The 18676-nt window shown below is 38.3% G+C and overlaps 1 protein-coding gene across 1 annotated transcript in view; it reads left to right on the top strand.

Annotated features, from left to right (window-relative positions):
• The window catches only part of dlg2 (discs, large homolog 2 (Drosophila)), a 343385-nt gene that overhangs the window by 120574 nt on the left and 204135 nt on the right, over nucleotides 1-18676 (top strand). The window lies entirely within an intron of this gene.

The raw sequence follows: 18676 nt of genomic DNA, 5'->3' as shown, positions 1-18676 counted from the left end.
CCTCTTTTGCTATAAACCGAACTGACCATTTTTTATTCAAAATACGCAAAAACTTCAGCAGTAAAATTTAGGCACTTGTAGTAGACCTTGAAATATTGCATGAATACTTGAAATAATCAAAATTTAAATATTCACAGGAGCTCGGTCTGTTAAACCTACCTATTTGCTTAAACTAGACACCTGGCATGTTTTCTTTGCCGCACGTTCATTAATACTCGGGCTCAATTTCTGAGCTGTTGAGCTGTTAAGTGTATACATTGGCTGAACTACAGTTAGTTGTTTGGTGATACGACTGGTGTGGAACCGTGTAGAACTGAGGTGTAACCACTGTCCCATAGATCATTGTTGGAGAGTGGGTGGGAGCACACATTATGTTGCAGTGCATGTTAGGAACTGTAGTGCAGCTCATGGATGAATATGAATAGAAAATTAAAATACTTTTGCAAGCCGGATAGGACTGTGTTGCGGGCCTGATGTTTGACACTGTCTGCTGCCAATGTTTAAGAAAGCTTCTCATCACTTCTTTGAGACACTTCCGTAAATTGAGGGGAATGTGGTATCCACCACTATTCCTGCATCTCCATACATTTTCTGTGCAATCCTCCTTCCAATGCATGTTGTCGCTGTCCACATTTTTTTTCCCTTTTTTTGCTCCATTTGAACCCAACAGTTAACACTGTAAGCTCTTGATGCAGAATATACTTCTGCAATATACTGAGCATTAGTTGTAAACATGTTAGATTTTAGGCCGTATTTTAACTTCCAGAGATCTGAGTAGTGTTTTGGTTAAAGCACACAAGGCAGTTAAATAATGTCTAACTCAGGATAGAGTCCTGAGAAAGGAAAGTGGGGGAGAACGACGGACAGAATGATAGAGAGATGACAGAAGAGAGAGAGAAGGATTCTGGGGAGTGAGCGAGAGAGAGAGAGATAGTGGAAAGGAAGCTGAGCAGTGCGTGCATCCAGTCACTATGTGTGTGTGAGGCGGACCCTTTGCTCAGTCAGGAGTGAAGCGTCTCTTGCCGGCTGGATGTGTGTGCTTTTGCTTTTTCTCGACGTCAGTGGTCCCGGAGGTAAAGGCTCTCTCTCTCTCGCACTGCTACTGGAATGTCTCCCATTGTGAAAAACCCGGACTGCTTCTCGCCCATGCTCTGCCACTGCAAAGTTGCCTGCCATGACAACACCCTGTCTCTGATGTTCGGATGTAAGGTACGCTTCCGCTCTCGGGTTGGCACTGGAGCTCAGATGGCTCCATCAACTTTTACCTGGCTTTGGTATGACTGTCAGTGCTAGCTGCAGTTAGAGGGTGGGTAGTGAGATTTGCTGTTGTTTAATGTGAGTGAGTGTATTCCTGCTCTAAGATTTCTTGGCTTTGACTTGTTCATGATAGGCTGTAGCACCATTCATTTTAACGTAGCACAAGAGTAGCCTAACTTGAATGTGTAATAGTAAGAAATGCAATACAAGTTTTTTTTCTGCTTCACTGTGCTGTGTGTTACTGTGTCAAAAGGTGATTCTTACTATATCCTTCATGTACAGCCACTGTGGGTGGTACAGTAGGTGTGTAAAGGGGTGTGTTTTGCTTTCCTCACATGCAGTTTGTCCAATTATGTGTGTTACACTAAGTCCCAGAGACACCTAGTCTGCACGCAGATCAAGTCATTAATCACTATAAAACTACATCACAGCAAGAATATTGCGATTAGTACATGTGTTGCCTGCATACATGTTGGATGAAAACATGCATTGTTACCATAACTTTGTTTAGGCAATTAATAGATAGATTTGAAGCGAAGTGTGTTTCGTCGTATGTAGCTGCAGTGTGTCTAGCGTGTGTATTTTAGCTTCTTTCTTATGACCTTGAAGCAACAGCATGGCAAGAACTCCAATGTGCAGTTTTTTTTTCTCTAAACAGATATAACAGGTCAGTCGAAACGTATATTTCAAAGTTTTATTGTTTAGTTTTGCACTAGTCACAAGGCTAATGTAGCTAACAAGCAGTGGAAGCTTAAAACTGCTGTACAAAGTTATACCTAAATCATCAGACACTTGCCTCAGACCATGTTGTCAAATAGACTTGCTTATGTGGCTTCTGAAATTGTGCATTGTACTATTATCTATAAAACTGACAAAACTCAGGCTTTAACTTCTTACATGGCCAAGGCCCACCGAGCTGAGAATAGCTTAGCCAGTTTGCATTGAAGTCCCTGTAGTTACTGAAAAAGGCTGGGATTTTAAGGAATTAAAATGAGTACTACCACTACTGTTTTTAGTTACGTGATATGCCTTTATCCATTTGTATGGAATTATTGTGTAATACAGTGTCTGTTTTAGGATATATAACTTGGAGATGTGAGCTACGTGTGTGAGGATTTAGGCGTGCAGTTTGCATAATTCTAATAGGTAAAGTATAAACTTCCATTACTGTTAGCTACATTAGCCTAATAGCTACAGTGTAAAACTAAGGAAGCAAACTTCAGACAACAGACATTGGGCATGTATGTATGGTTCTTTAACTTTACTTCATAATTAATGGATTTAATGTATTTTAATTTTGAGTGTGGTTCAGCATTTTTAGCTTGCATGCTTTTTAGCTTGTTTCTCATAACTGTGAAGCAATAGTTTAGCTGTTTAGTTCCAATTTACACCATTTTCCCTTTATTCAATTGAGACAAGACATGTTAAGTGTTGAAAATGTTCTTGTTTAGTTTTGCACTGGAGTTAAAAGGCTAATGTGGATAACCAGTAATAAAAACTTATAGCGGTCATGTAAAGTTCATGCCTTGATCACACCTTTAGGGCTCAGCCCACAATTTGATTGGACTTACGCACAATATTTGGAGCAAAATCCAAAAGAAGGAAAAAGGCACTAATTACTTCTAACAAAATATAATTAGATTTTTTTACTTTTGTAAAAAGTAATTTAATTATTTATTACTTTAATTCTAGTTCACATTACCATCCAAACTTGGTACCCACTTGTACCAACTGTACAAAGCAAAACCCAGTTCTGTGTAATTTATTCAGAACTAAAAAGTCAATCACAGTAAACATCATTTCAAAGACATGCCAGTATACCTGCCTATACCAGTCAGCTTTTGCCAGCTGCCTCAAAATAATATGTAAAGCTTACACAGTGTTTCATATTAACATGATTGGGTGCTTCCACAGATTGTTTGCAGAATTTACAGCACTTCCTGTGCTCGCTCTGTGCTACTCACATTCACAGTCAGAGTCGTTACACTACTTCATTACAGGAAAAGGTTAACACCTTACTATAAAACGTTACTCACTTTGTGCTGTGTTACCCCCGACACTAGTTATTGCACAATTTATTAAAGACAGTAGAGCTGGGAGGCAGGAGGAGCGCTAGAGTGAGTTGTTGATTGGTACTGATCATTAGGAAACAGTGCAGTTGGATTAGATGGCGTTCTCCACAATGCATTATCACATCTCCATAATGCACATTGTCCCAGTTTTAAATTGCAATATCACAATGGCACAGTGCTTGGTTGCACCCCTACCAGACATGTCTAAGCTGATTGTCTGCATTTGGCGTAAGACGGAAGTTGTCTAAATTTGATTTTTGGCCAGCCCACTGCTTTAACTGAATTTATTCTGAACTAAAGATTGAATGAATAGCCTATAGTCTTGCTATAAATCCCTCTGGATCTTTGTGTAAATTGTCTATTTTAAATTGGCCTCTAATTAGAGGCAGAGTGGATAGTAAGACTGCTGGGATGGAACTAGCGATGTTCCCTTCGTCACGGTGTGCTGGAGCTGGAAGGGACTGGGATCTGCTCCCTTAACAAGCCACCCTTAGTCCCACAGCCTCACATTAGACCTGTGTATTTATGTGTGTATGAGAGAGCTAAGTTTCTGTGTGTGTGTGTATGTATGAGGATTCATTTCCACTGTAGCACTGACACGTACGCATAAACTAACCCAGAATGAAGCATGAGTTGATGCAGAAATGCTTTGCTGGAAATGGACAAGCTTTAGCTTTTCCTGAGCTGCAGAAGAGTGCAGTTTAGCTCCAGGTTCTGCTGTGACCTCCACACTGCACATGTCAATGCCCTTAACATCAGCACAGAGACTTACACTGACCTCCTCACTCTACAGCCCATGAGCTTCAGTACGTGTTCAACTAACATTCAAAGATCAGGTTCTAAAAAGGCTCTTTGGAGCAGTGCCATAGTAAAACCACTACTGGATTCCTAAAGAACCTTTCAATTAATGTTTCTTTAAAGAACCCTTTTAGTAAATGAGATGCAAAGTGCTAAGAGCATTTTTAAAGCTCACAAAATATAAAGCCTCTATGCCATTTAAAGATTTTTCTTAGAACTGTATGTTCAAGCCAAGAACCATTTAGCAAGCTTTATTTTTGAGAGTGCAGTGGAATGTAGAACCTGCTGAAGTCAGCATCCTCTTGATAGCACTTTGTTTCTGCTCCATGTTTTCCTCTGTGGCATGCTTTTCTTTTTCACTTGGACAGCTTCATTGGCTCCTTGGTCCTTGTATATGTATTAGAGGGCTCAGGAAAAGGCGGCGTTTACATTGATGTTCAAAGCCATCGTTGCATGAAGAGCGTGTTAGGAAAGCTCTGGAGAGATCATGCTCAAACGTTTACAAAGAAAACCCCAAAGGCTTTTTTTTAGCCAGTATAGAGATTAACTCAGTATAAAGTATAGAGATTATCTCAAGGACACTGTGTTGAAGAAGTTTAAGAAGGCCGATTTGTCATCTTACACTATGATATGTCTCATCAGTGTTAACTCAAATGTAATAAGCTTTCTCGTCTAAATCCTCAGGTACTTACTCTTAGAAAAGAGTTTTGGGCTAACTCTAGCATTTGCATTTAGGTGCCTTTTTTGAAGATACATGTTGTCTCTGACCACTGCAGGACCGCTGCTGGCTAGATATTTTTTGTTGGTATGCTATTCTTAATGCAGCAGTGACATTGAGGTGACATTGAGGAAATCCCATCAATGCGGCTGCTCGTACCAGTGCAACACACACTACCATATCATTGTCATGTTGGTATCAGTCCTGTCCTGAAAATAGTCCACCACCCAAATAATATCCGGTCAGTGGTGTTCCTGTGATGGTCTCTTTCTACTGAAGGATGGGGTAGAGGGCAGCTGGCCAAATGTGCAGCAACAGATGAGCTAAAGTCAGTGATTATATAGTGCACCTACTGTAAATAGCATTACAGTCATATCGTTGTTGTTGGAAGAAAACCTTGTATGTCTATAATGATACCTTTACAGGAGAAGAAAAAACATCCTTAACATCTAATTGAAGTTAATGTATAAGGATTTTTTCCAAGTAATCTTAGAGTGTTTCTATTGACTCATAAATCGTGAAATGTTCACACATTATAAAGGGCAGCTGGTATATTTTATATATATTTTGGCAGCTTTGATATATATATATATGTATATATATATATATATATATATATATATATATATATATATATATATATATATATATATATATTCACAAAGTGTACTTATAGGTAAGTACAAGGTAAGTGTACTTAATAAACCGGCAACTCAGGGCAAACTGTGCGTATAAGTGCAGGGACAACGCAAAACATGCTTTGTTGCAACTGCAAGATGTGCCCACAGTGCACCTGAATTTGACATTGATTTACTTTGAAGACTGCAGCTAATGCAAACTGCACGTAGCTGTCAACAAGCTCAAGACAACACAGAAAATGAGGGTTCAGTAGCAAAGAGTTTGTGAAATGATAACATAAACTGCACGTGCATACTGCAGCAGCACCATGGTGTATTTTGTGCCACATCTAACACAGGTACATCTGATCCGGAGGGTTTAAACAGTGTTATTCTGATGGTAAACATTCTTTCAGCTAATGTTCAAGGTTTGTGCTTCTGTTTAACCACTGGGTCTGCTGCCATTGTTATAGGAAGCCTCTAAACAACACATCTTTTGAGCCCCTAATGCAAATTTACAACTGGTCTTTCTTAAAAGGCAGAGGAAAATGGACACAAAATGGGCCACCATGAGTTGCTCAAACTTTAATAAATCATGTGAAATATGTAATCAGTTACACATGTAATATCTCTAACTTTTTACTCCAATGCATATGCATGGGGAAGAGAAGTGCATTTTGCATTTTCCATGCACATGGCATATAAACTTTACATATAGGCTGGTGCACCAGTTTCACACATAACATGGGGGCAGAATTTGTACGATTTGTGACTGAAACTGGCACAAAAGGCTTTGTACATCCATCCCTCAGAGCACATCCTACTTAATTACATTTTCATTGTCATCAGTGGGTTCCTAACTGCCAGGGTTTACTGTATCCTTAAGAACAGGACTTGAACTCATTTATTGAAAGCTTTGTCCTACTGTTTTTACCCAGAGAAGTTCTGTAGGTATTTATATTTTTACTCTGTAAATTCCCGGTAACATTTGAGGTAAAGTTGTTGAAAGATTCTGAATCTGCTTAAAAATCCTTTGGGCGTATTTACTTTGCTTTGTAAAGTAGAAATCTGTTGTAGTTATGGCTCCAGCTGCACAGCCTTCAGTAGTTATACCTTCAGCTCAGCTTGCTGTAATACATGCACATTTCATTTTGGGCCATGTGTGTGTTTTAATGTCTGTTTTGCCCGCTGACCCTTTGAGCTCACAGATTTCCCTGCCAACTGCTGAGGCAGCCGGAGGGGTGGAGCTTTAGAGGAACATTTTTTTTTTCTCCATGCTTATTTGTTTGTACAGATTGCAAAGGCACAGATATTTACTTGATTAGTCCTCAGTTTACTGATTAGTCCTCAAAATGTTTGTTCTATGATTACAGTATGCATACTGCGTGATTCTGTATGCTCGTGTGTGCTCGTGTGAGTTGAGGATGTCCGTTTACTCTATGGAGGATGAAGGCAGAAGAGGGCGGGCCCTGGACTGCCTTTCTTTAACCCCCTATCCATCTGTGAACTGAGTGGAGTCACGCGTAATGATGAGGATGAGGATGAGGATGATGATGACGAGTAGAGCGTATACTAAGCTGCAGAAAAGGGGTCAGTGCACACAATCGCACGGAGATTCCACACAGTCCTACACAGAGCCTAGAGCCATGCCACCTCACATTGCCATCTCCTCTCAACTCAGAGTGAGAGAGAGAGTAGAAGGAAGAGGAGGGGTAAAGGAGGGGTAAAGAGCAGAAGAACACGGGGTGGAAACAGGACACGTACACACACAAACCAAATACTTATTCCTTAAGCTAACACTTCCCAGTCATTCACTTTAACAAGCGTCTTTGCTACTGAAGGCCAATTCATACATATATGCTAAGCCTTCACTTGCACTAATTTACTCTGTTAAAGGGGATTCTCTACTGGAAATCATAAAAAGGGCCGAACTTGGCTCAGTGTGGCTTCTGGTCAATGTAATGTTTTTTCACAGATAAGGCTGCACAACACATTTCTGGCTTTTTGCATATGTTTTTATGCAGACCAGCTTACAGTTTAATAGTAATAAAAAATAGGACACTTGGCTGGAAAAATCTAAACAGTTTACATAAAATAACTTGCTACTGAATTCCAATATTTTTAAAATTACACTTTGTGTAATTTTTACACACTGACGTTGGTGCTGTTAGTGTGCTAGTTCTTGAGTGATGTACCACCTCTTGATACTTGAGATTGTACATCACTTGTGCAATGTCTGCAGCAGAAACAAAAAAATAATTCCACACAGCTGACGTTTTCACTGTGCTGCTGCTTAACTGTGTCTATGCTGACCAGTGACGGAGAGTGAACAGTGTTTTAAATCACATTTTTCATTTTTACTACCATTAAAATTATTTGTAAAGTCTTACATGTTGACACTTCATTGTCTAACTGTTTAATCTTTGTTTTGTTGTTTTTTTCTTTCGGCCAAACACCAGAAGTGACCAATCACAGACCAATCACAGGTGTTCTTTGGTTGTCTGGTTGAATGTAATCCTAAAGTCCACATTGAAGACCACATTGAAAATCTGGGTGTTTTTTTCATTTAAATCTGAAAACAAACGACAGGAAGTTTTAGAATTGTGCAAGATTTTAAGCAAAAAATGTCATGACAAGTAAAATGAAGAATAAACATTCAGGATGCTGCAGAATTTTTAGGTCTTTGTTCACATTTTAGCAAATTTGTGACAATATTAAGACCTTTGTGCTAAAAGGTCAGTGTTTTTTAGTCTTATTACTTAAGCTAAAGATCGTGTTCAGATGACTCCCAGGTAGATCTGATCTGCTCAACAGAGGCTTGTACACATACTACAAAAATATGCCAGCTCAAATGCCCACAATCATTAAAGCAAAAGGGGAACATATTAAATACTAAGAATTTATGTGATTAATGCAAATATTTCAAAGATTCTGCTTTTCACTCAAATTGTTCCACAGATCATATAATTTGTAATGAAAAGTGTATTATTAATAATTATCATTATTACTAGTGGTCTAAGACTTTTTTACCCCACTGTAAATAGTTCAGGTCATAAGGAATGCAGGTCTTTAACAGGGGTGACAACAAAGGTTGCAGTATGTTCCACTGTATTTGTAATATGATATTTTATTCATATCATGCAGCCCTAACCAGAATACTGAACTGTTTTCTTAATTCGCTCTCATTTAGAAATGGCAGTGACTCCTCACACTGTGTGAACATTTTGTAATGAATAGACCAGTAAAAATGGTCCAACATGTATTGGAATAAAGTCTTGGTACATTAACTTATATGTACAAATGTATTTATGTGGAAATTATGTGGACAATTTATTGAAGTACATGTTTTTTTCAGTATACAGTGAGCATTGGTGACTTGGCGGTTTGTGTATGTGTGGGTGAGTGGATTACAATTGTGTTCATATGTGTGTTATCAGCAATCTCACAGAGAGGAGAGTTGCCCTGAGGCTGTGTGGCTGTATCGAGGGCTTGCTCATAGAATGGCCATCAAGGAACTGTGAGTCACTCCCTGCTGCTTTAGAGGCCAGCTGTTTGCAGAAAATCTCCACACAGCACGTAGCAGAAGCTCGGTATTCCTTCAACAGTGCACTGCTGTTCACCTCTCACACTCATGCACACACATGTACAGTCCTATGCGTATTTGAAAACAAATAATCCACACACTATCCACAGATAACACACTTATATATGTCAGCTTTCTCCAGATTTTAGGACACAATTTCTTTTTATCTGCTGGGTTTATCATATTGGTAGAAAGCAAAACCTAAAATGTATAATGTGCAGTAACTACACAGGCCACATTTTATATTTTATTTTTATCCAACATGTTAAATTCAGCAAATGAACAGAATTTGTGCATTAAAATGTGGAGCAGTGTGTTCTATGCAGACGATGTGTATTTATTGTCACTTAGAAAATCAACAAAGCATGTAATTTAATTTGACCATTTGTGCCCAAACTGTACAAACAAGTTTTATTTTATACAATTTTATATCGGACATGAAGTTAACATTCAGCGATATGGCAACACTCACAATAAAGTTATGATACTTTAAGACAATTTCACAATATGTATCGCAATGTCTCATTTTTCTGTGGTTTACAAACAAGTTGGAAGAGTCAAAATTCATAATGCAGTAGTGTCATATTAGAGTCAGCCTAAAATCAGAATTGACCTTTTTTTGGTCATATTAGGCATGATTCATAATATCAAAAATGTGTGTTTTCCTATAATCTTTGATCAAACGGTAGTGACTTTTGCTTTCCTCTGAAACGTCTTTTGAACGCCAAGTATGCCACTGTCCCCCTGCAGGTGGAGAAAAAAGTAATAATGACTAATATCATCACGTTTCGCCTCCCTCTCCCACCACCGTCCACATATCATGACCTTTAACAAACACGCCATGTTATGGAACGAAAATGTGTTGTGCTTTAAAAAAGGCTTTGTAAAACTAAGAATAATGATTTTTTCCTTTTTTGTTGGTTTGTTTCTTTTTTTAAATGAAGTGTTTGAATTCACAGTGACTTAATGGAATGGCATCCAGTCAGCTACTTGTTACTTTGCAGTTAGGGTGCACTAGTTGTTCCTTACAGATTCTCTATAATTGGTCTTAATCTGTCTGTTTTATGAAACATGCAGTTGTTCGGTGTTGTACAAGTACTGATGATACTTGGAAAAAAGTTACATAATTTAGCACAATAATAAAACCTTTTTTAAATCTCAAGCTGTAACTTTACAAGAGAAGGAAAAAACATTCTTAACTTGGAAATGAATGTGACAAGATTTTTTCCAAGTAATTTTGGACCATTTCTGTTCATTCAGCATTAAATGTTAACACAATGCAAAGGATAACTGCATTTTTCAAAGTATTTAAACAAATGAGAAATGACACACATAAAAATAAGTATCATCTAAGCCTAATCCTAAACCTAACCCTAAGTTTAACCTTCGCCCTTTCAGTTTTAAAAAGCACTTTACATTGATTGGGCCATCTCATTTCTTCTGACATGATTAACCCTGTTGTTTTCTAGTTTGCCCACAAAGTCATGTCATGTAAGAGAAACATACACACACACACACACACACACACACACACACGCACACAGTAGTTCAGGTTGTTCTGGCTCCAGCGCTCTCTTTTTTCTCTTGACTAAGAGCACTCTGCCGCAAGGCTTAAGCCTTGCTATGCACTGTGCTCATTGAAAATGGCCTGCATATGCGACGGTTATGGGCTTTTAATTGAATTCGTAGCGTCCGAGTGCATGTTCCTCTCTGCAGTACAAGAACAAGTGTGTCTCCCTAATGAGTTGAAACCTGGAGTATAAATAGTCTCGTTTCCCCCCCGAGTCCCTCATTAAGGATACTCATGTTCCTAAAACAAAAGAACATTTTTAAACAGCTGTCATATGGGCTTTCCTTTCCCGCCGTGAGCACTAATCACTCATGGATAACTCATACAGCAGCAGCCTGAGGGCTCTGTTTTACTATAGTGTTTGTAATTGCATAATTACAAAATAGTTACACAGTTAAATAATGAATTCCATTCCCATACATTTGAATTACATTCTGCACTGACAGGTTTGCGTCTGCTTTTTCGACTTCTGTTTGTTTTGATGTAAAAAAAAGAAGAAACATGCAAAATGTGAAAGATGTTTTTCTTTTGTGCCATTAACATTCATATGCACAACAATAACTTTTCGTCAGAAGTTCGTGTTAAAATATATCTCCTCTTCTACGTATAAGCAAAGATGTAGCACCAGTTGAGAGTTCAGAATCCACACTTTTCAGAGAAAGTCTCTGCTTGTTGCAGTAAACTACAAGTTAGAAATAATGAAACAAAATATAAGAAGTGCTTTGAGTGTTTCCATTCAGCACTAATAGTGCTTTCATAGATGAGCAAGTTACCCACTAATACACCCCCATACCATGACAGACGCTGGCTTTGAAAATTTGTGCTGGTAATGATCTGGATGGTCCTCTTTTTTCTTTGACCCAGAGAACACAACATCCATTATTTCCATAAACAAGGGTTGAAGGGTTGACTCAAACAATAATGCACATTTCCGTAGTATATCAGTCCATTTCAGATGAGCTTGAGCACAGAGAAGTCAGCAGCATTTCTGAATGTTCTTATAGCTTCCACTTTGCATAGTACAGTCTTAACTTGCATTTGTTGATGCAGTGACGGACAATGTTTACAATGTTTACAGTGTTTTTTTCAAAGTATTCCCGAGCCCATGTGGTGATCTCCTTCACAAAAGCATGCCGTTTTTTAAAGGGAACCTATTATGCTCATTTCACTGTTCATAATTTTAGTGTTTGGGTAAACTAGAATAGATTTCCATGCTTCAATATTCCAAAAACACATAATTTCCTTATTATCTCTCATACTATACATCTCGGTTTACCCTCTGTCTGAAACGCTCTGTTAGAGCTCCTGTGTCTTTAAGCTCTGCCCTCCCAATGAGACCGGAATGCTCTGATTGGTGAGCTTGCCCACTCTATTCTGACTGGTCAACCTCCAGAGCAGTTCGGCCCCCTATACATTAAGTCCCTGTCTTGCAGTCTGCAGACAGACCCTTCTCTCTGAGCTACTGTAAACACCAGTGTGGCTATTTTTCCAATGGCATTGGTTTTGCCATATCAGTTTGAGCCAGAGTCGGATTCTGAAAGTCAGGTCAGCCTCTTCTCAACATGGCTACAAAACTGAACAAACTCTTCCCGCCCTTCAGTAGTTGCTATGGGTTGTGTTCGGGTGTGCCAGACTTGCCGGTAGGCGGGCATTGAGGATTGTGTTTCGAGATTGCGTCATAATGTAACAAAGGAAAAGAGCTGGAATTTCGACGAGGCGTTTTAGGGAGCTGAGAAAAGTAGTTTCTGTGGGAGAGAGTTACTCCTCTGCCATGTACTTTGAGCTCTGTAACTTTGCAGACCATTTACATGCACAAAAAGCTATATAACAATAAAGGAAAGGGAAAAGCGGAGATTTCTTCAGATTCCCTGAATCTTTTGATGATATCACATGCTTTAGAGGGTAAAATACCTAAAATACCTTGCTATCTCTGGCTGAGGAACATTATTTTTGAACTGTTAGATTTAGCTGGTGCAAAGTGTTTTGATTTTTGGCAAGCCGCAACCCATCCGTGCTTACTAAGAACTAGCCTGTCCCAACTCTTTTTTCGGAATGTGCTGCAGGCATCAGTTTCAGAACAAAGATAAATTTACAAAGACAATGAAGTTGATAAGATAAAACATTGAATATTTTGTCTTTGTACTGCTTTTGTTTAAATACATGTCAAAGTATAGTACAGATGTAAAGAGTACAGATGCAAATTGTGATGAACTTACTATGTTGTGGCAAAACAACATAAAAAATGTAGTACATGCTGTACATGGCAAATAAACATTATTCTGATGTTTGGTTGTGCACATATGTTTGTGTTGTATGTGTGAGTGGGTTTGAATCTGTCAGAACTGTAAATAGTAGCATCTGTGGCAAGGACACCCAACAGTGAGTCATATTAGAGTAGAAACCCCCACCTCTTCTCTGTGTCTGCTTTCAGAATCTCACTCTGTTCCTGCATCTAATTCGATCCCTCTACGTCTGTATTTGTGTTTCTCTAGCATGCACAAGTGTAGATGGAGAAAATGTAAAGGGGAATTCCTGCGATTTATCAAAATGTCTGCAAAAATCAGTCATTGAGAAATCACTCAGGGTGGTTTGGTGTGAAAATGGTGCATTGTGCAGATGCCAACTCAGATTTCTTTACAGTGGTGATGATAGGAAAGAGGGGTTGCAATGTCTACAACGTATATATAGCCATTATATTTACTATCAGAAACAACCAGTAAACCTACCATATGTAATGATAATGTTAAAATAGTGGTAAATCTGAAAATAAGTTTTCTTTGGGTACTAATCTGCATTACAACACCCTGCATATAACCTTCTATCAAGAATTCTTTTCACACCAAAACCTTGTATCAGAACTATTGTAAATCAGGCCTCAGGCAGGATTCTCATAATCAGTTTATATAGTAATTTTTTGCCATGAGGCCCTGAACATTTTGTATGTCTGGTTCCTATCGCTGCCACTTTGAACAGTTCAGACTGTAAGTTTCTCTAGAATGGAGCATTTCACATCAGACCATTGTGAATGACTGTTTTCATTTTAACCGTTAACTGTGTAAAAATTAGAAACAAAAAATCTCCATATGAATATGAATGCAAGCTAGAGGACACCAGTTGCATGATATGATTTCCATAATGCTAAATTGTAATTGTATGCATTTTTACATTTTTTTTGCTCATTCAATCCAAGACTCTGGATATGAGTAAGGAATGTATCTGACTTTTAACACACCCCACTATTTCCATTGAGACTAGCACTGGACTACAAGTGGAATTGAAGACTGTAAGACTGTGTGTCTGCTGAGAGGGTAGTAGGAAAAAGAGATGAAGACATCAATGATTAAGCTGAAATCATCCACTGCAGCCTGCCTCTGGAAGACTTTAATCCAGTAATATGTTTCATAGAGGTCTCTAAGAGATACTCTTCCTACTTTTTCTACCTTTTATCTCACTTCCATGCTCCTTAGAAACTTTAACTCCTCAAACTTTTGGCTTATTTTTCATTTATTAATCTCTATTATGGCTAATTATCCACTAACTACTATGAATTATTCAGTATTTGAGTACTTGGGGGGTCAAGCCCTCAAGGAATCAAGAAGGATGCTACAAACAGGCACTTATGGCTTCTTTGTTCTCTGTTAAATCTGATTTTGTACAGCTAGTGACATCATAAATTGTGTAGAAAGTAGACACTTTTTACCTGTCATAAACTGAGAGGTCAAAAATGATTGAAAAACCCCATTTTTCCCCAACTAAGCTGCAAAAACAGTCCGTTTTTAAATTCACTCTTTTATGATGTTATGAAATCAAGGCTTTTATGTATATGTAGCTGATATAGATCCGAGATCTAATATGATCCATGAATAAGCAAGTCTTTGATCTTAAGTGTTATATTCTTTCTTTTTCCTGTTTTGCTTGCACTTTATTATTTTATCCTTCTTCACCTTTTACTAAGAGAGATCAGATATGTGTTGAAATGTTTAGGTAAACCATTACCTGAATATGGTCACACTAATAGCTCCTCTGAAGGGAATAGTGAGAGAAAGTCAGAGTCAGAGTGTGAGAGCTGTGCTTAGCTCAATAAAGGAGCGTTATTCAGAAGAGGGCACAATAGGGTCTTTAAATAGGGGAGATCCCACTGCACAACCTCCCTCTTATTAAAAACCCCTTAGACTTCACACCTCCACCAGTAATTACTTTCTATTCACCCCATTCAGCTCTGCGCTCATATACATATAATAACTGCAGTCTAATGTTCTGTTCATGTGTAAAATACCACACAGCAGGTCCACCTATTATTGATCTTTGAATGAGATATTACAGTGTTTTATTATATTTGACCATGATCTAACTCCGTTGCCTGCTTGATTAGTAGGTTGGAGCAGAACAGGCTTTTATGAATGACCATACAAAAGTAGATTCAGTTTGCCTTTTGATTTTATTGTCACCGTTAGATTATTTGTTTGTTTCTTGGCTTGTTTTAATACATAACTTTTCAAAGAATCATGTTTATTTAACAAATATTTAGCCAGAACATATGCTAGTTGTGACTGTTGAATTTGTTTAAAATTCTTTTATTCATTTTTATTCTATTACGTTTGCAGCTGCTATTGTGGCTACTGCTGTGCATGAGGACTTGAGCTACTTTGTATATGTGCTGCTGTTACGTATAGTTGTATGCAAAGTTTGAACACCCCTGGACAAATTACGTGTTTTGTTGATTTTCTAAATGAAAATATGTTAACTCAAATATGGCATTTATTGCAAATTATAGTGCACAACTTCTATTCAATTCATATTTGAGTTTAACATAATGGGGAAAAAATAAAACATAAAATATTAAATCTGCCATATGTTTCCCCACTATGTTAAATTTGGCAAGTAAACTGTTATTTTGCATTGAAATGTGCAGAAGTGTGCTTTCTGTAGAAGATGTGAACTTATTTTCTCTTGGAAAATCAACAAAACGTCATTTCACCCGTGCTTTTCCAAACCTTTTCATACAGCTGTATGTTGTCAATATAAGAGTAACTTTATGGTTGCAGATAAACTTGCATGTGGTCTTAACCTGATGTTGTGGTTCCATTGCGAATGTGCTTTGAGTTGTTTGAACAAGTAATTTGAGCAGATAATAATGTAATGAGTTTGAAGTAATCATGGCTTTGGCTTCCAAGTAGTGCTGCCTCCTGAGTGTTGGTCCTGGCTTTGGGACACTACAATTTCTGGCGATGCCACAGCCTGTAGCCTGTAGTCCAAGAGAACGCAATTGGCCTCACTCACTCTTCCCCAACATATGATGCTAGCCAATTATACTAGCCGACATGAGTGTTAGCTAACATAACAAAATTGACAGTTAGTGTTCTCCTTTTAGCTTGTTGAGCCTGTCCACTGACACAGTGTTTGTGGCAGTTTTAAAAGATGCAGTGGCTGGCTTCAGTGTTTCTGAACACTGTTAGCCACACTTTACTTTGGTGCTGTTCAAATGTATTTCACAGTCCTTGCAGTCTTTGATCACCTGGATTGCCTTTTGTGCACATATTTTCTCTCTCTCTCTGTCTCTCTGTCTCTCTCTCTCTCTCTCTCTCTCTCTCTCTCTCTCTCTCTCTCTGTGTCTCTCATTTGGCTGTATAATACATAATTTGAAGTAAAAGAAGCTCAGTATTACAGACCGCTCTTGTGTGGAGGTGTGTTGCAATGTTCCAACTTGGAGTGTCTGTCAGTTTGGATAATACTAAACCTCTTAGGATTGTTGTGGCGCTGTGCAGTAGGTGTTTCTGAAATGTGATTATTCTCTATACATAGCACTGTAGGAGGATGTTTTGGAGCTAAATATGAAGTCTTTCTGTTCATGCATTGCTAAAAAGAGCTAACAAGCACTGACGTACACTGTGGTTTGGCACTCTTATGACACACCCAGACAGGAAAATAAACTCTTGAGACCACACACTGACCTCTTCATACATCTCTTCCTACTATGTCTGGTAGGAATAACCACCTTCCTTATGTCTTTCTAGAGTCTATAACAGCACTGCTCAATTTGGGGGCTACAGGCCAAAGTTGCCCCGCAAAAAAGTGTAATGTGATAAAAAGTAAAAAAATCTATAACCCTTGATACCATGCGGTTGCCGTTGACTGCAGTGCTGATGTAATAACAAATGTGCAGCAGTTACAAGCTTGTATAGCTGGGGCTGAACAATTTTTGAATTGTATGTATTTGTGATTTTTCTGACCAATAATGTGACTGAGAGTAAATCTTTGATTATTTTCTATATATTGAGATACAGGCCTGTTTTTGGCCAAGACCAGTACACACACTTTTCTAGCTTGAGGTTTGAATGCTGAATGTAGTGCTGTGTACATTATTGTCATGTACACAGTACATAGGTGTCCGGTAGCTTCTAAATGGTCTAACTTATCTGTAGACAGTTTACAAACTTTGTGTAATTAGGTTTAATGTCCCTACCTTAAACTTGTTAGAGAAATGTTGCTAATAATGTAGGCTGGAATTAAAGTCGCAGCACTTTTGATTTGCACTCTTTGGATTTGCAATTTCAATATAAAAACTATTTATCTTTCGCCCCTAAATACAACAGAATGTAAATTTCTTTTTACTGAATTTAATAGAATAAAATACACGTTTACTGTCCAACAACATTGGAAAGTTTCTTTGTTTTCCTGTATCAGTTATAAAAGTAAATGTGACTTGCATGTGAAGAAACTATTAGTACTGTTGCATATGACACTCAGGGGTCAGCACACAAGCAGGCAAAAGTAAAAGAAAATCAATGTTAGAAAAAAAAAAGACAGAACGACACCGCAAGGTACAAAAACGGAGAAACAATACAAAGGAAAAAAGGCTCAATAACTCAGACAGAAACTTCACAACTCAAAAACAAAGGGGTTTAAATAGGAGCCTAAATGTCCTTGAAATGAGTTGCAGGTATGAGGGAGGAGGAGAGTGGGCAGAGCCTGAGTGAGTCCAAGTTGAGTCTCCCCAGAGGGGGAAAGACATGACATCTATTTAATGAATACAGTTTCTCCATGTATGCTGGCAATGTGCAAAAACATTAAGCTAATAAGTTGATAACTAGCTGTATTGTTTTTTTGGCCCTCAGTCTACTAGAAATATTATAATTTGGCCCTCAAGATAGGAAGCTTGGCTATCCCTGGTGTATGCAGTCCCTAATGTCTCCTTAGGCTCCAGCTGTGTAGTTACCATTGTCATTTTGTTATTGTATTTGCATAACTAAGAAGGTAGTTTGTTACGTTTCGCTGTGCATCTTGTTTTCTCTTGCTTGTTTTTGCATCTGTTTGCAAAGCTCTCCTCAGGCTGCTATGGAGGGATCCTGAAACCTAGCCTAATAATATCCGAGGCAGGCTGCTGGCAGTGCCACAGCCTGTGACGTGCTGCTGCTGCCAAGGGTTAACGCCCACACAAGCCAAGAGGAGCTTCCCCCAGCCATCAGCGTGCAAATTTAATGCTGTTCATGCAAAACGCTTCAAAGCACCGCACAGAAAGACAGACTTTCAGATGTTTTTTGTGACAGAGGGGCTCATTAAATGTTTTAAACACAGGAGGAAATGAAAGCTTAGATCTCATTTACTTCCTAAAACTGGGCTTGATAAAGCTGTCATTATGCCCAGTACAAATATAAGCAACACTCTTTTCCTTTGCTCTGGTGCCTAAATCCTTTTGGCAACATGCAATTTCTTGATCAGCTAAAGTGATCTAATAGTTCAAAGAACTACTTCTGTCATTTAAATGCATTTGGAGTTTGATTACAATTGAGTCCTTAAACTCCAACAAATCAGAGGAGGTTCTAAATTTGTTTCTCAAATTCAAAACAACATGACTAGATTAATAGTAGTTGTGAAAGAAATAGCAGTCTTACATATTTAAATACTTGCTAGACCAATTTGAAGCTGTTGTAAAATAATTGATATACATGATTCCAGTAGAAAGGTGGAGAAAACCCCCTTCTGATGAGGTATCATAAAGGTGGGATTTCAAAGAGCTAGAACGGCTTTGGGATACATTTTTGGGGTGGGCTGTTTTGAAAT

The sequence above is a fragment of the Colossoma macropomum genome, unplaced genomic scaffold (genome assembly GCF_904425465.1).
Source record: "Colossoma macropomum unplaced genomic scaffold, Colossoma_macropomum, whole genome shotgun sequence".
Classification (NCBI taxonomy): domain Eukaryota; kingdom Metazoa; phylum Chordata; class Actinopteri; order Characiformes; family Serrasalmidae; genus Colossoma; species Colossoma macropomum.
Note: the sequence above shows the minus strand (reverse complement) of the source record. Positions and strands in the feature narration are given on the sequence as shown.